At 34.7% G+C, this 23,324-nt stretch overlaps 1 protein-coding gene across 11 annotated transcripts in view; it reads right to left on the bottom strand.

The window, feature by feature from the left end:
* The window catches only part of sall1a (spalt-like transcription factor 1a), a 411,427-nt gene extending 391,073 nt beyond the window's left edge, over window positions 1-20,354 (bottom strand). For all 11 annotated transcript variants that reach the window (XM_073906597.1, XM_073906587.1, XM_073906599.1 and 8 more), the window contains exons 1-2: window positions 20,062-20,354; window positions 19,141-19,262 (exon numbers count right to left, since the gene is read on the bottom strand). The gene's annotated coding sequence lies outside the window, so the exon portion shown is untranslated. The remainder of the gene's footprint in view (window positions 1-19,140; window positions 19,263-20,061) is intronic.
* Between the last annotated feature and the right edge of the window lie 2,970 nt (window positions 20,355-23,324).

Below are 23,324 nucleotides of genomic sequence, written 5' to 3'. Positions count from 1 at the left end.
TTAGGTAAAAACCAATTGCAGTTGATATAAAAATATTCATTTTGTGCTTTGCACTACATCATGTTCAGCGCACTCTGTGCTTCTGTGTGTTAGAGTAAAAGTCTGAGGATAGAAAATCATAATCCCCTACTGAATCTTTCTTTTCAATTTCACAAAACTGTAATAATTCTGATTTGTGTTCAATAGAATGATGCATGAGTTGAGTTGTCTAAGTTTGGCATTTGATACAAACAATTAAATCACACATATACATACCCACATATACCTTATAAAAGATTAAAATGTATTCAGAGCGACAATAGATGAACAAAGCTATTTCTGAACCGTTTTGTCCTACTAAAAAGCATCTGAAACCTTCGACCCGAAGGGAGCAGAAAAAACTCCTCAGACAGAGGATGAGAGCTACAGCTACTAATGTTCTGGGCAATCCGTAAAAGCTGCCTAATATACAAGGATTCAATACTCAGCTGTGATTCAACAATCAACCTGCTAAACCACCTGATAACCTGGATCAGTCTATTCCTGTTTTTGAGAGACAGACCTCCAAATCATGCCACCAGAGCGAAGGATAGTATAGACTCAATAAAAGTACGATAGAAAAGAGTAAGCATATTGGGGCCAATGTGGAAACATTTCCTGAGACAATATAGGAGCTGATGCCCCTAATTGCACACAGCATCACAGTTTGCCTCGAAGTTTAAAGATCGGTCAATAATGGTACCCAAATATTTGTAGTTCTCCACACATTTTACTTTTTGACCCCTGATATTAGCATTGAACTCATATATCCCAACAATGGGAAAGACACTCTTACATTCACACACACTATAGCCAAATTAGTTTATTCAGTTCACCTATACCACATGCCTTTGGACTGTGGGGGAAACGGGAGCACCCGGAGGAAATCCACATGAACACGGGAAGAACAAGTAAACTGGGACTTGAACCAGTGACCTTCTTGCTGTGAGCCAATTGTGCTACCCACTGCATTACCGTGCTGCCCCAGCTCCAGAATACAGGATATATTAATATTTGCTCTTCGTTGTGGTGTATTTTTTAAATAGATAACTAAGATAAGTAAAAATTAATAATTCAGTTCAATTAAAAGGTTCAAAGATTTGCCAAGAACAATGAAATTACAATGCATTACAAGGTTTGAGGTATATTGCATGTGGACTACTCTAGTGCCTGTCACTGCATGGTTTATTTTAATTTCAATCTGCAAGTTTTCTTCAAATATACACAATGCTAGATTACCATCAATGGTTATGATTAGTTATCTCATTTAATTCATTAAAAAATAATAATAATAATACATTTCAGTTGGAGGTAGCAACCCAGTTGGAGAAAAACAGCCGGGCAATTCATTGCAAATGTCATCCTTAAAACTAGAAAGCTACTTTAGCACCATCATAAAAGTCAGAACCATTTTAGAAGGTTTCATAATGGCAAAACTTGCAGTGCAAGTAATTCTGTGTGTCAGCAAAAGTGCTTTGATGGTTTGATTGTTGATTTCTCACAGACTCTCTTCTGCTTTTAATTCAGAAGTGTCACATCCATAAAGTTTGTTTCCTCATAATACTAAAAAACAATTAAATTAACTGATATTTTCAGCTATGACGTCTTCATCATATAGCTTCATAATATGATAATCAGTATTTAAAAAATATACATTTGACTAAAAAAGTTCACAGACTTTTTTGCAGACAGGGTGCACATGCAAGCTGAGGCAGCATGCTTTTAATGTGTACACCTAACCCCTCCCCTAACCCTTCCATTTACAATGACGTGTCTAGCTCTATTACGTGCATGTGACTACATGTCTGAGACTGCGTGTCTTAGCTTGCATATGCAAGTCTGCAGCCAGATACTATTGGAAAATTAATTAATTTTCTGATATACGTATTTAACATTATATACAGTCGTGCACACGCACAAATGTAGTCAGTTCACATGTTCTATGTTCTTTTTATCAGTTATTTTGTGCTACTACTCAGAACATTTTTGCTTAATATATAAAAAATATTTGAGTTTGTAGCCCACTTTATTGTGTGTGTGTGTGTGTGTGTGTGTGTGCGTGTGCGTGTGCGTGTGCGTTTGTGTGTGTGTGTGTAGCCCTATGGACCTAGAAACGCTGTTTTGATTTATATTGTACAGGCTTTACAGCTAAAAAGTCCCCAGATTGGGTGTTCTAGGAAAATGCATTACCCATTTTATATCTAAAAAAAAAGAAATGCTTACTAATAAATAAATAAAAAATTGTATTGGAAAAATTATTCACCCTGACCAATCTGGTGTTACTGGTCGCTTTTCTTTCTTTAATGTCTGGTGATTTATAAACATATCCTTGCTAGCCTTGCCTTGGATACGGTAAAAGCGTTTGAACAAATTGAATGGGACTATATCTTAGCTGTGATTAAAGATTTTAATATGGGTGACACATTCACCTCTTAGGTGAGGATGATATACGCTCCTCCTAGGGCTTCGGTCCTTACCAATTTGAACAGATTGTCTCAGTTACAATTACACAGAGGCACAGGTCAGGGTTGCCCTCTTTCACCTTTGCTTTTTTAAATTGTAATTGAGCCCCTCACCCTTGCATTTAAAAATAACCACTTGATTTTCCCTAACAATATAATCAATAATCATATGTCTCTTTGCACAGATAATAGTATTCTCTATCTTCAAAACCCAGAACAAACTATACCTGCATTAATAGGTCCTTGAGAAACTTTTGGCATACTTTCTGGGTTTTTGGGATTGGCAAAAGTTTTTTTGTTTGTTTGTTTTGCCGATAATTGTTAATATTGATTTAATGTTTATAAATAGTATAGCTTTTAAAATAGCCACAAGCAAATTAAAATAATCAGAAATTTAAAAAAACATATTAGATATACTCTGTGAGTTAAACTATTTAACTTGATAGGAAGTTTAAAGAAAAACATGAATCATTGGCAGACCCTATATGTTACATGTTAAGGTAACTCAAACCATTTGAAGAAACTGATTGCAACAAACCATTTAAGTTCAAAAACTAATCCTAATAAGTAATGTGAACTTAATCCATTTGAGTAAACCAAGCAATTTGAGCACAGAAAAACCCAATAAATGAGCCAATTGAGTACTGTAAAACCAAATAAGTTAAGGCAACTCTGATTTCAAATTGATTGCTACAAACCATTTGAGTTAAAAAAACAAATCTATATGAGTACTGTGAACTTATTCCATTTAAGTTAAAGTAATGAGGTATTTATTTAACTTACCTTCAACGCTGAGCTTAAAATTATTGTCAAATGAGCAGAATAAACGTTCAGTCAATTTTGAGTCAACTACACTCATTTCATTTGATAAAGGTGACTGTTGGGTTTTACGATGTATTGTACAGTATGTATGCTATTCATTGATAGTTATATCAATTAATAACGTACATACATACACATACATACATGTACATACATACTGTACTACAAAAAAAAGTGGAAGAGCTATCATGCAAAGAAGAGTGCATAATTTTATTTTGTCCTTTTAAAGCTAACCTATTACAAATATTTAGCATTCTACAGCGAACATGCAATTATCATGAGCAAATATACACAAAAAATTACATTTTGATATTATTTTCTTAGATCTATGGACTCCCAAAGAGCACAAGTTTGGCCACTTTTTATAAAAACAAAACATAAACAATAAATGAATGAATTAGTAAAAAAGTACATCTAAACTCTGAGCTGTAAGCGATCAGAAATGACCTTTAACACTGCACTGCCTAAAACAAGAGAAAGACATTAGTTACATGAGCAGTATAAACATCCATCTAACACATGTTTACACAGCAAAACTGTTTTAAACAGCAGAGTTAACTGTAAACAGCTCCATCAGAGCTTTATAATTGTCTCAAAGCAGACTTTACATTCTGGTTTTATACTGCAGTAGAGCTGTTCTTTGTTCACACATAGTAGCATCATAATGGTAATTTACTGGTAATGTTACAACTGGAAAACTGCCAGAACTGATTTTTGTTACCCTGTCTCTTAAATGTAATTTACTGGTAAGGACAATGTCTGTTTACTGTTGTAGAAATGACTGTTTTTATCTAATTTGTAGATAGAGCAGATTGTATATATACAATATACATGTGTGTTTCTATGTTTGCCATTCTAAAAGTTCTGAAATAGTTCCAACAGTCAAAGAGTGCTATTTTTTTCCCACCAAATTCCAGTGTTTAACAGTGTTCTCATTAGAGTATTGAGTCGTTTGCTTAGGTATCTGTTTGCCTATTAATTGCATAATTAGCGAAGACCTCATAGAGGTTCAGAGTCTTCTGTGCCAGGTATGTGAGAATATGTGAAGTTGATTTCAAATAAAACATGTCAATTAGTCTTATTTGGGGAGTCTGGTGGGTTACTAAGGTGATTCTGTTTAATGATAATTAAGTCTATTTTTCCTATCAGGTAAACAGGTATTTTACGGCCCAGTTTTTCACATACATGTACTCATAATTGTCATTATATAAACTGAGTAGGGCAGCACGGTGGCTTAGTGGTTAGCACAATCGCCTCACAGAAAAAAAGATTGCAGGTTTGAGTCCCAGGTGGGTCAGTTGGCAGTTCTGTGTGGAGTTTGCATGTTCTTCCTGTGTTTGTGTGGGTTTCCCCTGGGTGCTCGGTATACCCCACTGTCCAAAGACTTGCACTAAAGGTGAATTGAATAAACTAAAGTGGCCGTAGTGTATGCGTGTGTATGCATTAGTGTATGGGTGTTTCCCAGTACTGGGTTGCAGCTGAAAGGGCATCCGCTGCGTAAAACCTTTGCTGGATAAGTTGGTTGTTCATTTCACTGTGGCGACCCCTGAAGAATAAAGAGACTAAGCTGAAGGAAAAGCAATGAATGAACAATCTGAGTAATAACTTTTATCCCTGAACTTAATCCTAACTCATACAATATTTATGACATCTAATTCAGCGCTTTCTTACATTTCCTGCACTTTAAACTATTAGTAGTTATTTAAAAACAAAAAGAAATTCAAGCAATTTAAATTACTTTAAAAATTAAGTTAAATTAGTAAAGGTAAATTATTATAGAAAATGACGTTGTCATCACAGATCATAATCATATATATATGATTATAGGGCTTTTTTTATCCACATCACTCTTTGGTATTAATATAATTTGAAAATTTCAAGTCCTCAATTTGAGCGTTTTTAATGCCCTAAAAAAATATGGATTCTGGTCATCTGGGTCTTTTAAAGTTTTAAAAAGCTTTACAAGTTTTGTTTAGCAATGTATTAAATAATGTATTATGTATTGTGTGTTTTTCTTGAATGTCGATGTGTATTTGATAAATAAATCAATATTATAGCAAAATATAAGAATGTCTGTGTGACTTTTATATTATTGTACTGCTTTTTTATTTGACATTTTCAGCTGTAGGGGATTTCTGCTGATGTTAAACATATTTTAGATTTTTGTATCATTTCAGTTGATTGAAACTGATGTTGTATGAATATTGTTTTGAAGTCATCAGTATTGAAGGGATTAGGCTTTGTCAAAATGAAGAACGCACATTAATTATTTTGTTTGTTTGTTTGTTTATATATATATAAATATATATATATATAAATATATATATATATATATATATATATATATATATATATATATATATATATATATATATATATATATATATATATATATATATATATATATAAATATAAAATTTGCTTCCTAGAAGTGAATGTACACCAAAATACATTTTAATTTATTTATTAATGATTATGGCTCAAATGTTGATTTAAAGTGGTTAAATTAAGTCAATATTTAAAAATAAATATGTTTATTTACAACTGCACACATACTCCCATAAAGTTTATTTATTTATATATGTATTTTTATAGAGCACATCTTTTGCATGGGAAGTGGTGTAAACACATTTCCACCCGTTTTGTGCATATGCCACATTTATAAATAAGTCTCCTGGTCTTCAAGCAGTGTTGTTTCGAGAGCCAGGCACGCTCCACTGAACAATTTGCTTTAGTTCAATTGAATAGTTTTGCAATTTTGTCGTTTACCCTGTGAATTCGGCCATCACACTGCACCTGTCACTGGAAGAGCAGCATCTCTCTTGGAATTTTTTAGGATCTGAATTCCCAAAAGCAGATGGTTGGAGATTATGTAGACCAGCGCACTGTAAGGTTCAGGGTCAGAGCTGTGAGTCCAGACTACCACATCACAGGTCTGTAATTGGGCTTTAGGTCAGCATACCTGACAGTATTATACAGCCTGAGGTGATTTTTGCACATGGTGTTGAATTTGTCACATCCGTCTAACCAGAGCTTAATGAGGTTGCTGTGAGATGGGAGAGGTGAGTTATTATTTCTGCTACAGAAAGCTGTCACATAATGTTGATAAAATCTCATCGAATCAAAAAAAAAAAAAAAAAAAAAAAAAAAGCTATAAAATGCACTGGGAAAATGTAGGGTAAGAAAAGAAAAAAAGACAAAGACAAAATAGAAAGAGAAAGAGAAATTTACAAAAGCAAAATAAAATAAAACAACAAACTCTTGTTCTTGCAGTCTTATTTCCTTGAATAATTTTGCATCTCAGATAAATGTATCATCTTTAAGGATGCCAAAAGAAAAGAAAAAAACTTACTGATTTTTTAAAAGTTATTATTATTATTTATTTGTATTTTTTTTACTGAAGCCCCTACATAATATTCATACAGTATCAATCATTTTGTACACTTTGGTTGAAATGGGCAAACCAGCGTGTCTCGCTGAGGGAGTTAGACAAAGAGATTGGTGAAATAAAAAATTAATTACAGTACTCTTTTGAGCAGTAAGATTGCCAGGCTTTTTTATTTTTTTTTTATTTGAAAAAAAACATTTTAAATATACCTTTAAAACATTAACTTTTATCACAATATTATTGTATTATTGTACAATATATTATTCTTCCATTAATTTTCCTTAAGGGATTGACACAACAGAAGGAACCACCAACTATTCCAGCACATATTACTACACCAGAAATTACACAGCAGATGCACTATTGCATACAGTCTGGCCAATTTAGTTTATTTAATTCTGAATTGTGGGGGAAACCCACGTGAACATGAGGAGAACATACAAACTTCACACAGAACTGCCAACAGGCCCAGTTGGGATTCGAACCAGTAACCTTGCTGTGAGACGACAGTTCTAACCACTGAGCCACTGTGCCGCCCTTTATCACAATTAAAATGTTTTAAAGATTTTAAATGGGCTTCATATATGATTCTAAAATAAAAATAAAAACATAAAAAAAGCAAAACACACCTGATATAAATATTTTGCATTTTCTATGAGCAGATTTAAAGGGACAGTTCGTCTAAAATGAAAATGTTATCATCATTTACTCCCCCTCCTTTTTTTCTGTTGAACACAAGAGAAAATATTTTAAAGAATGTTGGAAACCTGTGATCATTGACTTCCATATTATTTCTTTTTCCTACTATGGACATCAATGGTTACAGATTTCCAACATTCTTTAATTAATTTATTTTGTTTTGTTTAACAAAACTCAATGGAGTTTGGATCAAGTCAAGGGTGAGTCAATTATGACATTCATTTTTGGTGAACTATCCCTTTAAAAACCCTGTTATTCATTAATTCATTCATTCATTTTCCTTCTGCTTAGTCCCTTTATTCATCAGGGGTCACTACAGCGGAATGAACCAGCAACTTATCCAGCATAAGTTTTACACAGCGGATGGCTTTCCAGCTGCAACACAGTACAACATCCATATACACTTATTCACACACATACACAGAAATGCCAACTGACCCAGCCGGGCTCTAACCATCGACCTTCTTGCTGTGAGGTGACAGTGCTAACCACTGAGCCACCATGTCACCCAACCATGAGATATTTTCTTGTAATTTATCTTTTAAAAAAATATGCTAGCATCTTCTGCATCTTGTGTTTTGCGACTTGTCAATTCATAAGTAAATTAAGAGGACTGGAACGCATATTTAAATGTCTGATTATTATCAATACAAATAATAATATAACTAATATACCAATTTCTATATTAGCTTCTCAAATAAATGTGTCTTTTTTACGGATGCTAAAATATATTTACTGGAAACCCACACACATAACTCTTCAGGAAAATGTATTTGTGTGTGTGTGTGTGTGTGTGTTCGTGTGTGTGTGTGTGTGTGTGTGTGTGTGCAGATTTGCAAGAAGCACTCAAAACTGACAAATGAAATTCATGCGCACTCCTACCAATGTCTGAGAAAGTCTTCAAATTCTTTCATGCCTCATTTGTTTAGATGGCTTTCTGGAACTCTTGCATATTTCCTGACTATTTTTTGCCACGCTTCAGTGAGTGTGAAAGCTTGAAACTCAGGTGCAGGCTAAATATTTGACTTCTGGCTTTCAAAGAAAGAACAGCCTGAGAGTAAATCTACGTGGATGTAGTTTGTTTTATCTACGTGAGCTCCAAACTCAAAAAGTAAATTGTATAAAGCACTTGACAATAATGGATGCTCTGTCTAACATCAGCCTCAGAGTACACGGCAAACAGACGTATTTCATCATGATTTGACATAATTCACCATAACCCCTAGGCTGTTTATAAACTCTTGATAATCAGTAGATCAGTCTGGGGTGTTGCACTTCAGTGGACAGTAGATATTTCCTTGAGGACATGTTTTAATTCAGGAACATCATGGAAGCATGACTGTTTTGCACTATAAAGACACAACAGCTAAATAAACAAAAACTGCATAACATTTTAAACATATTATATACATTACTTTGTGTAATTTTGCTCTGCCAATAAAAATAGTTCCAAATGTAGCCAAGGCAAAATCAGGTACTTCTCTGAGCTAAAGCTATTTAGTACCTGAATGAATCATAGCGCTGAATGATTCATGTGACAGAAACAGAAATATCAGCTTTCTGCAAGTTACATCATTACATCAGTAGGTGGAGAAAAGTAACTTATTTAATTAGTAAGTCATTCATTGTACAGACTGGAGGAGATATTTTTTTAAATAGTATGTTTGGGATGTACTAGATTTAACATTGTGGTACCTTGTTAAGTCTTATTACATTTGGTAGGTGGTAACAATGACTTACTTATAAATGTGTCATCCCCCCCCCCCCCATTCATTTTGAGAAAGTAATTTTGACATCAACATTTACACCACACAGTTAGATGATCTTGCAAGTAAAGTTTTGATTTATGATTGTAATCAAGATAGAGTCATACATTAATTTATGATCATGATTATCATCCACACACTCAGAGTAAAAAAATGTATTTATCATGCATGTTTCTATATTTAGTAAGTGTAAATTGACCTTCACTTAGACACTACATGAAGGGGAAGTCTTGCATGTAGCAAAATCAAACAAAAAGTGCTCAGAGGTAGTTTAATTAATGTGTCGGTAAGGGTAAGGGGATTTGGGTAAGGGATTCATCCGAATAAAAAGCAAAAGTCAGTCCAATGCACTTGATAAATGTGGAAAAAATATTAAAATGTTTTTTTTTTTAATCTTTTTAATCATTTTTCCACATTTTTCAAGTGCCTTGGACTGACTTTTGCTGTTTATTCTGACATCATGAATATGAATGAGTTTTTATGTATGCTTATAACAACATTAACGTGTCATTAAGTTATGTAATTTTAAATGCAAAGTTGACATTGTTTGAAATGTCTTTATTATGAAAAATCTATATTTAAATACATCACAACTCGTCTTTGTCATGACATTCTGACATTGCCAGTACAACATAACTTTTCATAAACCTGTCATGAACATGATTGTTATGAGGTAAGCCATTATAACAGTGCACTTAATATTTTTCTCGACCTCAGCTATCGTGGTAAAAATTTAATTTGTCATTAAAATGTCAGTAAATGTCATTAAATAGTAATGACACTGTTATAATTTTGTTTTGACAGAGTGCTGACACTTTTAATGTCAAATTCCACTGAAAAAAGCAAGCATAAAAACTTTCACTATTATAATGGCTTCAGGACAATCATGTTTATGACAGATTTATGACACAATGAAGTTATGTTGGCTTAGTAATGTCAAGTTGTCATGACAGACAAAGACAGGTTGTGATGTATTTGATTGTCAAGTTGTCATAAAAAGACTTTTAAAACATTCACTACCCGATTTAAGTCAAGTGTTGTTAATTTTTTATTATTATTAACAGATAATATTGACAGCAATTTATGACTTTAGGGTCTTTTCTGTTTATTTACAAATTGCATTATAAGACTTTCATGCTCACTAGCAATGTTTCATCCAAAGATGCTAATTTAATTTATGCGCAAAACTGGATTAAAGACATAAAAGACGTGCGAATAAAGCAGCTTTCTATCCAACGAGCCAAAGATAAAAAATAATCACTTCCTGATTAACTGGTGCCAAATATCAACAGTAAAAACTGTATTTGCTGCGGTAGGAGAAGCTGCGTCAATCTTTACTTTATTTAATAAATTACCTGCACCTCAGAAGACAAATGCAGACATGCAATGAGCAGGTGGTGGTGTTTGAAGGCGTCAGACGCGGCGCGCAGACTCTTGATTCTGGAGGTAATTAGTAATATAATAACACAAATACTGAAACGATTCAGTCTTTTTAGAATGAACAAAACAACATTTTAGATGTTTTACAGTCTGCTCACCCTGCTGGATTGTCCATTCACACACATTTTCATCATCACATGAACTCTTAAAACAAAATCACATGACCTTTTTTTAATGCGCATACTGGAATTTGCTCAGAAAAAGTGTTTCCATCGCAGTTTATGCACATCTTTTCTTATCAAATAAAAAGTTTATTCTACTGTGCACAGGATTTACACACATTTACAAAACATATGTGCATCTTGGTGTTTCTATCAACCGATTTTTTAAACTCATATCCAAAATGCGCATAAAAATAGGGGGATGGAAACCTAGCTACTGTCTAGTTTTTGTACCACATGGCTAACCTAATCAATATATTAGTTCAAAAACAATAAAAAATGTCTATAAAAGTCATCAGAAGTTGTCGAAACAGAGATCAAGAATTCGTAATGCAATCCGAAAAAAAAAAATAAAAAAATCGAAAACACTTATCAAAAACTTTAGAAAACATAGAAGTGTTGGTCTAAAATGTATATGTACATACAGTATGCGTGTGTGTGTGTGTGTGTTTGATTAGTTTAACTGACCACAAGGGCATGATGCAGCTCTGCTTGTTTATTCACGTTTGCTAATTAAAATCCTCAAGGGCAAGAAAACTTGTTACAAGTTCATATCAAACAAAAATGATCACAGCAGGTGCTTCTCTGAGGAGCACTACAGAGAAAAGCGAACACAACAATGCCAATAAACAAGTTGGTGTTTTTGTGTTTTGCATCAGCTGAGTGACAGATGTAAAGTGGTAGCAGGGGAGAGGTGCTGTGGCTTTCTCAGTGTAACCGCGCCAGCTCTCTCTCATCAGATAAATGCTTTGAACTCAGCGGGCAATGAAACTGACACTAATGAATGTGATTCCCCAACACTGGCTGCCAACAGCAGGAATAAAACTAATAAAGCATGTTCAGTTCAAAGGTAGACAGCTCAATATGGACGGAATGATAGAGAGACTTGGCTCGCTCAGGTCTGGACCCAAGTACATGAATGAGTAAAGTTTAGACTTATGCGGACAGTCGTCTGGCGAGTACATTTTTTACCCGCAGTTCACTACAGAAGAAGCCTCTCGCAGTTTCACCCTAGGCCAATTAATGCTTCCTGTTAGCAGATCTTTTGAAAATGGCGATTCTCTGGGGCATGCGGTTCCTGAACAATTTCTCAAATAAAATGGTCTTAGAAAACACAAGCGTAATATACACACACCGGGGCAGCAAGGGGCAACGAGGGCCTCTCTTATTGACCGCTTCTTGCATCAGCCATTGCGCATCTGTAAGCAATTGAGACATTGGTGTATGACTCAAGACCTGTGCCACCACAGCAAATACACACCTGCAGTGCATTATTCATTGAGATGTGAGGTCAGACAGTTTGTAAATGGAATAAATGTTGTGTCAGAAAGGTAATTGGGCCACCTCTTTTACCTCGAAACTACAAGAGAGATAAATTATAGAAACGACAATGTTAGTTTGCAACCTTCAACATGAGGGAACAAAATCAAAAACACAGATTTATGCGCTCAGAGGAGTCGGCCGTGCAATGAATAATGATGGATGTTACAAAAACGCAATGCCCCTGCACAAAAATGTCAGGTTATAGTTTGTTTTCTCCCTTATTTTTCCTAGAAAAAAAACAAAGAAAATGACATCAAGGTGGCACAGCGGGTAGCATGGTCCCCTCACAGCAAGAAGGTCCCTGGTTTGAGCCTCGGCTGGGTCAGTTGGCGTTTCTGTATGGAGTTTGCATGTGCTCTGGTTTCCCCCACAAGTCTAACAACATACTGAAGGTGATATATACAAATAAATATAGGTGAATTGGGTAAGCTAAATTGTCCAAAGTAAATGAGTGTGTATGGATTTTTCTCAGTGATGGGTATCAACTTGAAGGAAATTGGCTGCATGAAACATGCTGGATAAGTTGGCGGTTCATTTTGCTGTGGTGACCCGATTATTTAAGGGACTAACCCGAAAATAAAATAATTGAAATGAATGAGTTGTTAAGTAACTGAGTAGGGCACCAGGAAAATTGGGGGCCCTAACCAATGCCAATGCCAAAACAATTCCTATTCTAGTCATCCTAAAGCTATTTTATATTTATTTCCATCAAATGTTGTAAAATTTGTCTATAACCATTAAGATTTTAACATTATTACTTATTTTTTTTAAACCAGAGGGCCCCATGAGTAGTGGAACGTTTCTTCCGTACTGCACATGCAAATATTAAAATCTTATCACAAGTATGGCTAATTATATGGTAGATATACATGGTTATATGGTTATATGGTTGAGATATCTATCTATATATATATATCTATCTATATATATATATATATATATATATATATATATATATATATATATATATATATATATATATATATATATATATATATATATATATATATATATATATAATATGGCTAATAATAACTGTATAATTTGTAAGCTTGCTTTTAATTTGCAAATATATTGTATTTAGGTTTTAAATTAAGAAAGTTCCACTAAAAATGTTTTTTTTTAACATGTAGTTTATATACAAAAAAAAAAAAAAAAAACTAGCAAACCTGAAACTAGAGAGAAAACAAATATCTACAGAGTGTTTTTAGTTTCAAACATCAAAAATGTTAATTAAATTTATGTGCAAAACTGGATTATTGCCTTAAAGATGTGCGAATAAAACAGCATTTACATCCGATCACTTAAAAAGAACAAAAATCTGATTAACTAGTGCCAAATATTAACAGTAAAAATGGAATTTGCTGCGGTAGGAGAAGCTGCGAGAATATTTTCTTTATTTAATAAATGACTTGCAGCTCAGAAGACAATGCCGACATGCAATAAATACATGGCGGCATCTGAAGACGTGAGACGCAGAGCACAGACACTCTTCACAGTTCTGGATGTAATTAATAATATAATAACAATAATACTGAAACGGTTAAGGCGTTTTAGAATGACCAAAACAGCATTTCAGATGTTTTACAGTGTGCTCAGCCTGCTGGTTTATCCATTCACACATATTTTTATGATTATATGATCTTATTATATGATGTTATTATATATGATGTATATGCACATTTTTAAAATTTATGCACATCTTGGCATTTCCATGAACCATATACAAATTGCGCATAAAAAAAGGTGGATGGAAATGTAGCTTATGCTAGGGCCCCTTACCTGGAATTTCTACTGGCCCCCAAATCCCTAAGTCCGCCCCTGCAGACTACATGCAAGCATTCTAAACAGAAAAGATCCCACACTCACTCAAATAAATGCTTGATTATTACGTGTAAAATGTTGCTGATCAGTCAGCTGAAAAACTAATTTCATTTTCTCATTAGGAGCCTGAGCCTGAGGCACATTCTCATGTCAATGTTTATTACTCTGAAAACAGAAAATTAAAATCATCAGCTTGTTTAGCTCCAGAGCAGTGAATCACCACATTTATAAGAGCACGAGAGAGAGAGAGAGAGAGAGAGAGAGAGAGAGAGAGAGAGAGAGAGAGAGAGAGAGAGAGAGAGAGAGAGAGAGAGAGAGAGAGAGAGAGAGAGAGAGAGAGAGAATAAAGCTACTGCAGAATGGAGATGATAATAGGAAACCACCTCGTTCTAACCAAAGCAATGAATTTATAGCCACTATGACCTTTTCCTTCCCTGGAGATTTGTTGCCATGCCAACTTAGATCACATTTTTTGACATGGTATGAAGTACAGACTGTGTATTTTGTCAAGGCAATTTCGTTTTTTATAGTATGGAGAAGAATGGGCCGTATGTCTGAAAACACAGTCGACCCTTGCAGGTTTCGTTTTTAAATCTGATGACTAGCCGGCACTCGAAACACAAAATTCCTCTTAATATTTACTGTTTGCTTCCATGCGAGGTCTTGAAGTCCAAGGCTAGATATATTATTTATTGCGCTGAACTACTCTTCAAAGCTGCTTGAAATGCCAGGGCACTTTATTAAATGTGACAGCAACACAAATGTTTACCTTACTTTGGAGCTGATTTATACTGTCAGGATAACATTATTTCTGCAACAATCTCCCAGCTTCTCTCCTTCTCTGAGGCTAAACATTTCACACGTCGCACAGATCAAAATATGTTTACACCACAGTATGTCAAAGTACCGTATACCACAGATTCAAATATAATTATTTCCTGTAGGTTGCATTAGACTTTTATTCTAAAGCAGACTAGTACAAAACATGTGACTTAACACCAAAATCATTTCATCTCACAAAATAAACCATGTCATTCTGGCACAGACAAGTCCCTGTCCAACGATGTGAAAAAACACACCTTATTTAGAAGAAATGAAGGAGCTAAACAGATGCCGTTTATCAACGCTAATCAGTACGCCACCATCATCATCATGCACTCTCAACATTACATAATCAACACGCATGTAAGGTTGATTCGGTGCAGTCCCAGTTGTGTTTGTTCACTCTGCTGTGTCTAATGAATTACAAGATATGACAACAGCACTGGCCAAACAAAAGCCAATCGTACATCACTTCCAATAAAGGCTAATGATTTGAGTTTGCCAATCCAGTGAAGGGGAAAAAGGATGGCAGAGCTGAAGAACAATAGGGAAAAGTTCATCAGGGTTTGGTCACTTCATTTGGCAGGCTGAGAACAGGGCAGCTGCTGAAGAGTCTCTATTGTATTAGGCCTCTGGTTCTCTACAAAAGACCCTCACCCCCCAAAAAAAACCAGGCCACTGACCCAGAAACACAAAACACAACCCCAACAGGAAATGTGTCTCTCAGAGAGTCCAGTCAATTGCAGAGAGAGGAGAGATGGCTCAGACTTGTGCTGTAGCCCAGTTCAGGTAAGTCATAAACACTTTACAGAAAGAACTTTGTCCTCAATGACAAATAGGACAAAGAAGAGCAATAAATCAGCACAGTCTTTGGTTTGAGCAATTTTAAAAATGACATTAAATATCTTAAAGATACCTACTTACTAGGGTTGTCACAATATTAGAATTTGGTTCCAATCAATACTGAAGCTTTAAAAACATCAATTTCCCACTGACATTTAAGCGCAACTGATCGCATTCTTAAACACCGCTGATTTGCCATTGTGTTCACGTGTTAAACAGAAATGACTGTGATTGGTCATCAGTTCACCGAACTCACTGCTGTCTACTGACTGTAATCACAGATACATGGACACTGTCGTGTTTTATAGTCATGTCGATCAGCTGGTTTGTCTATAAGCTAACATACGAGCGGCTTTAAAACGCTCCAGTGTCCCAGTATCTGTGGTTACACAAAGTAAACTTCGGTGAGTTTGATGAACTGATAACCTTCACAACTAATCAGTCATTTCTGTTAAGCATGTAAACACAATGGCAAATCAGCGCTATTTAAAAGTATGCTTAATAGCGCTTAAATGTTAGCGGGAAATGGATGTTTTAAAATTTCTGTATCGATTTGTACCGAATTCCAGTATCGTGCAACCCGACCTACTGTATTCATTTTTTTTGGCTATATACTGTATTTGATAAAAATTAATTTTAAATAGAGCACTTTTCTCAGCCCCCTTTGTTTATACTCAGTTATTGTTCTTTAAAATCAATTAAATGAGTGAATTACTGAACCTAAATGAAGAATTCTGTGGGGAAAAATGCTAATTTTCAAAATTTCAGATGTCATTTAGAGGCTTTTGTACGTAAATTCTTCATTTATAACAAAACATATGCAACACAGGCTCATTCTGAAATTGTAAACCTATATACATCCATTTTTGAAGATTGCGAATTATGTAGCCAGAAGTTCGTATGGCTGCATTTCGTCTTTAAAACGAACGATACGGATTGGTATGATGCTGTTCTTTTTCGTGCTTACCAGCTAATAGCTTACCTCCGTGTGGACGGCGTTCCACTGTTACCAGTTTGTCTAGCTAGCTCGCCATGTACAGTATGTAGGCGACTTGAGCGAGAGAGAGGCTGAACAGAATAAAGGGGTTTGAGTCCAGTGAAACACAGTTCAGGAACAAAAACAGAAGACAAAAAAATTATTAAACAAGTAAATAACAGGGTGAGAATATGGTAAAATCTAAAAGCATGGTAAAAATAAGATTATGTTTTTTATATAAGCAACAAGTCTACAAGGAGATACTTTGAAGGACATTTTGAAATAATCATGAAACATGCACCCCACATATGTTAAACTTCAGTTTAAATGTGGTAAATGTAATGCAAATGTGCTATCAAAATTATACCACAACCAGAGAAGAGAAGAGCTGATGAGAATGCTGTTGGTTGTGGAGTGTACTGGTTAGCAAAAGTAAAAATTAACCAAGTTTAATTTGAACTAGCCAGCTGTTAATGCTATAACAATGATAGCACATTACCAAATAGTGTAATTGGCAGTTTAACTCTTTCCTCCAGTTCTCCAGGCTATCAACAAAGACCATATGTCCACAACCATTCTCTCATCCACACACATTTAATTTTTCTGCTTTTGTTTTTTCTATAAACAAAGCGCTTTAAAGCAGGAAAAAGGGGACCTTCAGTATATTCACTCCCTCCACCTTCGATTCTGGACAGTACTGAGTCTCAAACCTGCAACCTTTGTGTCACTCTCAAACCATTAGGCCAAACATAAACATTTTGTTCACAACAAGTATTCTTTTTCATCGTCCCAATTAGATAATGTGAGCTGCTCCCTCTGGTACAATAATCTCAGTAAGCTTGTTTGAGATATAAAAGAACAACATCTTAAAAGATTCTCCTTATGTCACATCCTTATGCAACCAGATTTCATAATAGGTTAAGATTTAAAAACTCCTGTAGTGTGAGCCCTGAGTTATGCTAGAAAAAACAGTCCCTGAGAATGACAGTAAACACAACTCAATGTTCCTAGGTGTAAATGCCTCATTTCATGGAGCTCAAATAAAAACAGAGAGCAGAAACTTCTTTATTTTTTACCACAGTATGTGATATTTTCATAACCTGTTCACATTAGAAAAAAGCTGAAAATAAATGAACCAGTTTAGCCTACTGAAATTATTGGCCTAATATACAGAAATTGAATCAAGTTATCAAATCTCATTCCCCTTTTCTTCACTGTATAAATTAAATGTACAATCTGATGAAAATTAATCCAGTTATTTAGTGAAGAGTAGGGATTTAATTATTTCTCTTTTTTTGATTAACAACAGAGGTGTCACTACAAGACTGCACAAATCTATAATGACAAAGTATTCGATTGCTTTCCTAACCGTTTATGCTCATTTAAGCAACACAGGTTTATTGTGAAAACGTGCCCCCATATACATTTCTAGAGAGCGCAAATTATGAAGCCAGAGTTACTGTATGCACTGAATGGCATCGTTTTGTTTTTAAAACAAATGCTATACGGTGGTATGACGCTGCAGACAGCTTCTGTTGCTTTTCATGCTACCAGCTGACTGCTTATCTTAGTGTGAACGACTTTTCTGCTGTTACCAGTTTGCCCAGTAGCTCGCCTCGTGCGTCGGTAAACTTAAAAAACAGAGAGGAGTTGACCGTGACGATGGGGTTCAAGAACAGTTACAGAAAGCAGGTAAAACAAAAACAAAAGGCTAAAAATAAAATAAGTAAAAAACACTGTGAGAATGTGGTAAGATCTATAAACATGGTAAAAATCAGGCGAATCTTTTCTTTTTCTGGATTGCTTTTGAAAACACTGTCAGTTGGGCTTAGGGAAGGTGGTGGGTGGGTTGTCAGTTGGTCAGTCAGTCAACAGTGGCCTGTGAAGAATTTATGTGAGAACAGCAGGCACGAATGGCACTTGCAAAAAAAAAAAAGTGTACAAAGCGGCCTCTGGTGGATTCAGTAAAACAAAAACTGCAAAAAAAAAAAAAAAAAAAAACGTACCTCCTGGGATGTATTTTGTGATCTCCAAAAATGTATATAGGAGTATGTATCAAAAATAAGCCTGGGTGTTTAAGACAAAATTATTTGTTTAAAATAAAACATTCCAAGAAAGAAATTATGACATAGTATTATGTGCATTTGTCTGTTTAAACACAGCCGATACAGTGCACTTTTTCACTCCTGTTCAAATCACATGTACAGAAGCGGTTTAGGTAACAGTGTCTCTTCATCACTATGAGTGTGTCTGATAGTCACATGCTGTTATGTAAATGTACTGTTTGAAGGTTGCAAAGAAAGGGCAATGGTGTATGTTTTTAATGGAAAGAAGGGGAATGCAGCAGTTTTTATATTAATTTGAAGCTAAATAAAATGAAAGCATAATTCTCCCTTCACATTGAGGATACTGGTCACCTGGTGGTTTGGCAGCAATATGTATTTATGGAGGATCCAACATAGGCTCATTCTAAAATGACATACCCTATATACATTTCTGGAGATCGCAAATTATGCAGCCAGAAGTACGTATGGCTGCATTTATCTTTAAAATGAATGATACGGGGTGGTATGATGATGTTCCTTTTTACACTTACCAGCTGACCACTTATCTCCATATTGATGGCTTTCCCACTGTTGACAGTTTGTTCAGTAGCTCGCCATGTACGTCATGGAATTGAGACACAGAGAGGAGTTGACCACGACCACAGGTTTGAATCTGTTGAAGAACAGTTCCAGAAAGCAGGTAAGACAATAATAGAAGCCAAAAAACTAATAAACAAGTAAATAACAGGGAGAGATGCTGGTAAAATCTGAAAATGTGGTAAAAATCAGGAGAGGGCTTTTCTTTTTCGGCATTGCATTTTAAAACTGTCGGTTGGCTTTTTGGAAGTGGGTGGGTAGGTCAATCGATGCTCTTGAAAACACTTTTGATTATGTTTAGGGAAGAAGGAGGGTGGGTCAGTTGATCTGTCAGTCAATCAGTCAACAGCAGGTTACAACAAGCGGTACGTTTTCAGAATGAGCCTGGGTTGGGAGGATCGGCTCTTAGGTGTTACTGCCAAGTTTCATAGAAAAATCTAAATATGGCAGAAATACAGGAAAATAATTTGATGGAATGACAAAATGATATAATATGTTAATTGTCAATCTTTTTGTTTAGTTTAAAACAGACAGCTCAAAATTAAAGTAAATAATGCATTAAATATAGTACGCTATTTTTTTTAAGGGAAAACTGTATGAAATAGTTTTGATATTATGAGACAATTTAGTAAAAATGGCATGAAGCAATGAAACTCCTCTCCTTGATTTGGTATCACATCTAAGGGGGTTCTACAGAATTTTGGCTGTACTGAATAAGCACTCTCTTAAAACAAATTAAATCAAGTGTACACTTTTTATTTTAGCTACGTGTTCTCATAAAAAAAAAAAACAGAAAAAAAAATCACAACAAAAAATGAAGGCATTTTAAAGTCAGAAACTAAATAGCCTTTTTGAAAAAAGAAAAAGTCAATGACCATTTATTTAGAGCACTTGAGAGCGATGCAAATCCTTATGATGTCCTTTGACTTCTTCGAAAAGAGGTGGTTGTTTGTAGGACAGCAGTCAAGTTGCCCTGTTTAAGTGAGATTGATGCTTCCCGAGAAGTTGGTTAACTTAGATTCTCCAGTGAGAAACAGCAACAAAACAGCACAGCAACATATAAATAGTTCTTAATTGAGCGATAACTTGAAGTTTTCAACCACTGGACTAAAGGTGAAGGCCAGTAGCGAAAGTGATCCATGTGGTGGCCACTCTACCAAACACTCCTTCTTACTCTATGGTAAGTGACTTTTTATACAGGTGCAAACCAACCTAGTGCCCCTGGAGGTCGGAAGCAGTATTACATATTCACATACCAAACAATACACAAAGCAAGGAAATAAATAAATAAATCAGAAAATAATAATAGTAACATTTTACATGTCGCAACCTGAACAGTGCAGTTCTGTTGAATTAAGTGCCTGGGTTAAAGAATGTAGCCACAGCAGATCATGTTCCTTAACTCCAGCACAGTGCATACAGTTTTTTTCAGCAGTAAACAATGGCACATATATCAGCAAAATCAAAAACCTTACTAAATCACCTAGCATGATTCATTTAAACACATGTGTGCACACAGATAATCAAATAAAAATGCATCTGAATGTTATGTTCTATGCATTTTCATTGCAAATGTTCAATATACACTTTATTTTACAATAGAACATGGCTCACAACCCTGTTTAATATAAGGTTTGCTAATATTTACTTTAGAGGTACACTTAGTGCCTAGTTAGTACCTCTAGTTATAACCCAGTTATTGTAATTGCTATAATAAAAGCATAGCATTTGCATAATGGAACTGTAATGGAGTGTAAAATGAAGTGCTACAAAATGTTATTTGAGCTACAAATCTATATATTATAATGACTTCTAATGGATCAAGTGATCCTGAAGCCTGGAGCAATTGCTTGATTTAAAAAAATATATGAAAATCTCACCATATAAATAAATTAATGACATAAGATTTAATTTTTTTTTTAAATAAATGCAACCTTCTTTGTAGTCTCCATTGCAATCTCACTAAATTAAATATGTTAACAGCACAACATTTATTGAAAAATTAAACCAGCTATTAAATAAAGTCTTGTTCAGTTGTACATGAATTTGCTCCTTTTACCCTTTTGATTCAAAGCAAAGGTCTAATGAAAACGCTCTCTTGCTTCCTGGTCCACCTCATCATTAAGTACAAGCCGTCTGTGGCAGAGCGTTTTCAGAAGACATCTCCACTACATGTGTTCTGACCTTTCCCCACTGCCAGCCTCTCTGTTTTCACATCACAGAGAGCTCTGCCATTTCATTTCTGCCGCCTGGATCATTTCTTTCACCTCTCATATCCTGAAGAACACACTCGCTCTCGAGCAGCAGAATACGGTGACTAAGTAATGTTTAATACCATCATTATCAGCATCCTTTATTAATTACAAACTCAGTTGTAATTGTTTTTTGATTGCTCAGACCTCATCATTGTTCATAGCAGCAATTAACACAGCTGGCATGTAATAAGAGAACCAGTGTATTCACAAAAACTACATCAGAAGTATCTGAATTAATATCTTTACAACATAACCATAAAGTCATGAAAAGAAGACACAATTTACCAACTGCTGTGAAATGATATCACTGTTATTCATTCAGTGTAACATTAGTTTATATGTTTAAGAAAAATCTCGTCAAGTATGTTTAGAACAACAATCACACAATGGCATATTAAAAGACTATATTCAAATGTCATTTTAAACCTTTACATTTTCCACTACTCTTCAAACCACTAGGTTTTACCCATTTCCTGGCAATATTATTCATATATTGATTGATATATTCATCAGTATTCATGCAGCAATGGAAAAAAGAGACCATTTGAAAATTCTGTTTCTCTGTATTTTTTAATTTATATGTATGTGTTTGAGTAAAACAATATTTGTTTTATTCTGTAAACTACCGATGACATTCTTTCTAAACGTAAAAAAGTTGTCAATTACATACTTTACAGCCTTTTGTTAGCATAAAATAGCAAAAACCTACTACTGTATGTTTCTGACATGTTTACATTCGTTTTCAGACAATACCATGTTTTAACTTCAGAAGAGTTAAGAAAATAATATTTGGTGGAATAGCCTTGATTTTCAATTACAACAAATGAAAGCAGTTGTTATTTTACTCAAACCCTTACACAATAAAAACTGTAAATAGACATGAGCAAAATCACATGAGTAGCAGTGCGAAATGGTTGTATATCAGCACTGGTGGGAGGCATGCCTTGTCCAGGACTTAGTGTCCTACCAATGATGCAGCCAAATCGCACTGCTAGTGCTACTTGTGTAATATAGTGTCTATAAAACAGTTTGACAGCATAATCATGTATATAAACGAGAAAATCAAACACGGAGAGTCTAAAAACCCTTTAGGGGTTCAGCAACTACTTTCTTCTGCCATTCATTCACATCTGCAGCTGATGTAAGAAAAGCAGAAACCATTGCTAGACCTAGCAAACGTCACTTTAGAGCTAGTATTTGAATGATTCTCTAGTATAATGTCTAAAGTGATGACTAAACAGGTGATTTTGCTCACATTTTAAGATTATAAGGCTAAACAGTATGAAATGCCATCAGTCTAGAAACATTTGCCAGTACTTCTCTATTATAATCGGCATCTCACAGTAATTAACCATGAAAAAGCCAAAGCAAAGCAAAGACTACAAGGTTACTATGGTATAAATACACCTCTTCAACATACAAAAGAGAGAGATCGACTTAGAGTGTGTTTTAGAATGATTTGATCAGCTCTTATTTGAAGTTACGCTGAGTTTTCCTCCTTTAAGGGCTTATTATGAGGTCTCTGTCGCCATCTTGTGGCGAAACGTCAACCAGCTTTGCTCTGCTCAGTATGACAGGCTGATGGATGCTGACGTGCCATATCTTCGAAACTATAAATATTTAAAATAGGCACTATACCTAAAAGATAAACTGCATAGTTGCAATCTAAACAACTACATTCTCACCTAAAAAAGCCTCAAACATACATTATGTTGTCCAACAGCTGCAATACCTTAAAATGGTTTTTAAAAAATTAAAAGCTGCTTTTATTCTAGCCCAAATAAAAAAACAAAAATTCTTTGCTCTGTTAAACATCATCTGGAAATATTTAAAATTGATATATATATATATATATATATATATATATATATATATATATATAT

This window comes from Danio rerio, chromosome 7, assembly GCF_049306965.1.
Source record: "Danio rerio strain Tuebingen ecotype United States chromosome 7, GRCz12tu, whole genome shotgun sequence".
Classification (NCBI taxonomy): Eukaryota; Metazoa; Chordata; class Actinopteri; order Cypriniformes; family Danionidae; genus Danio; species Danio rerio.
The sequence above is the reverse complement of the archived record's forward strand: the minus strand, read 5'-3'. Positions and strand labels throughout refer to the sequence as shown.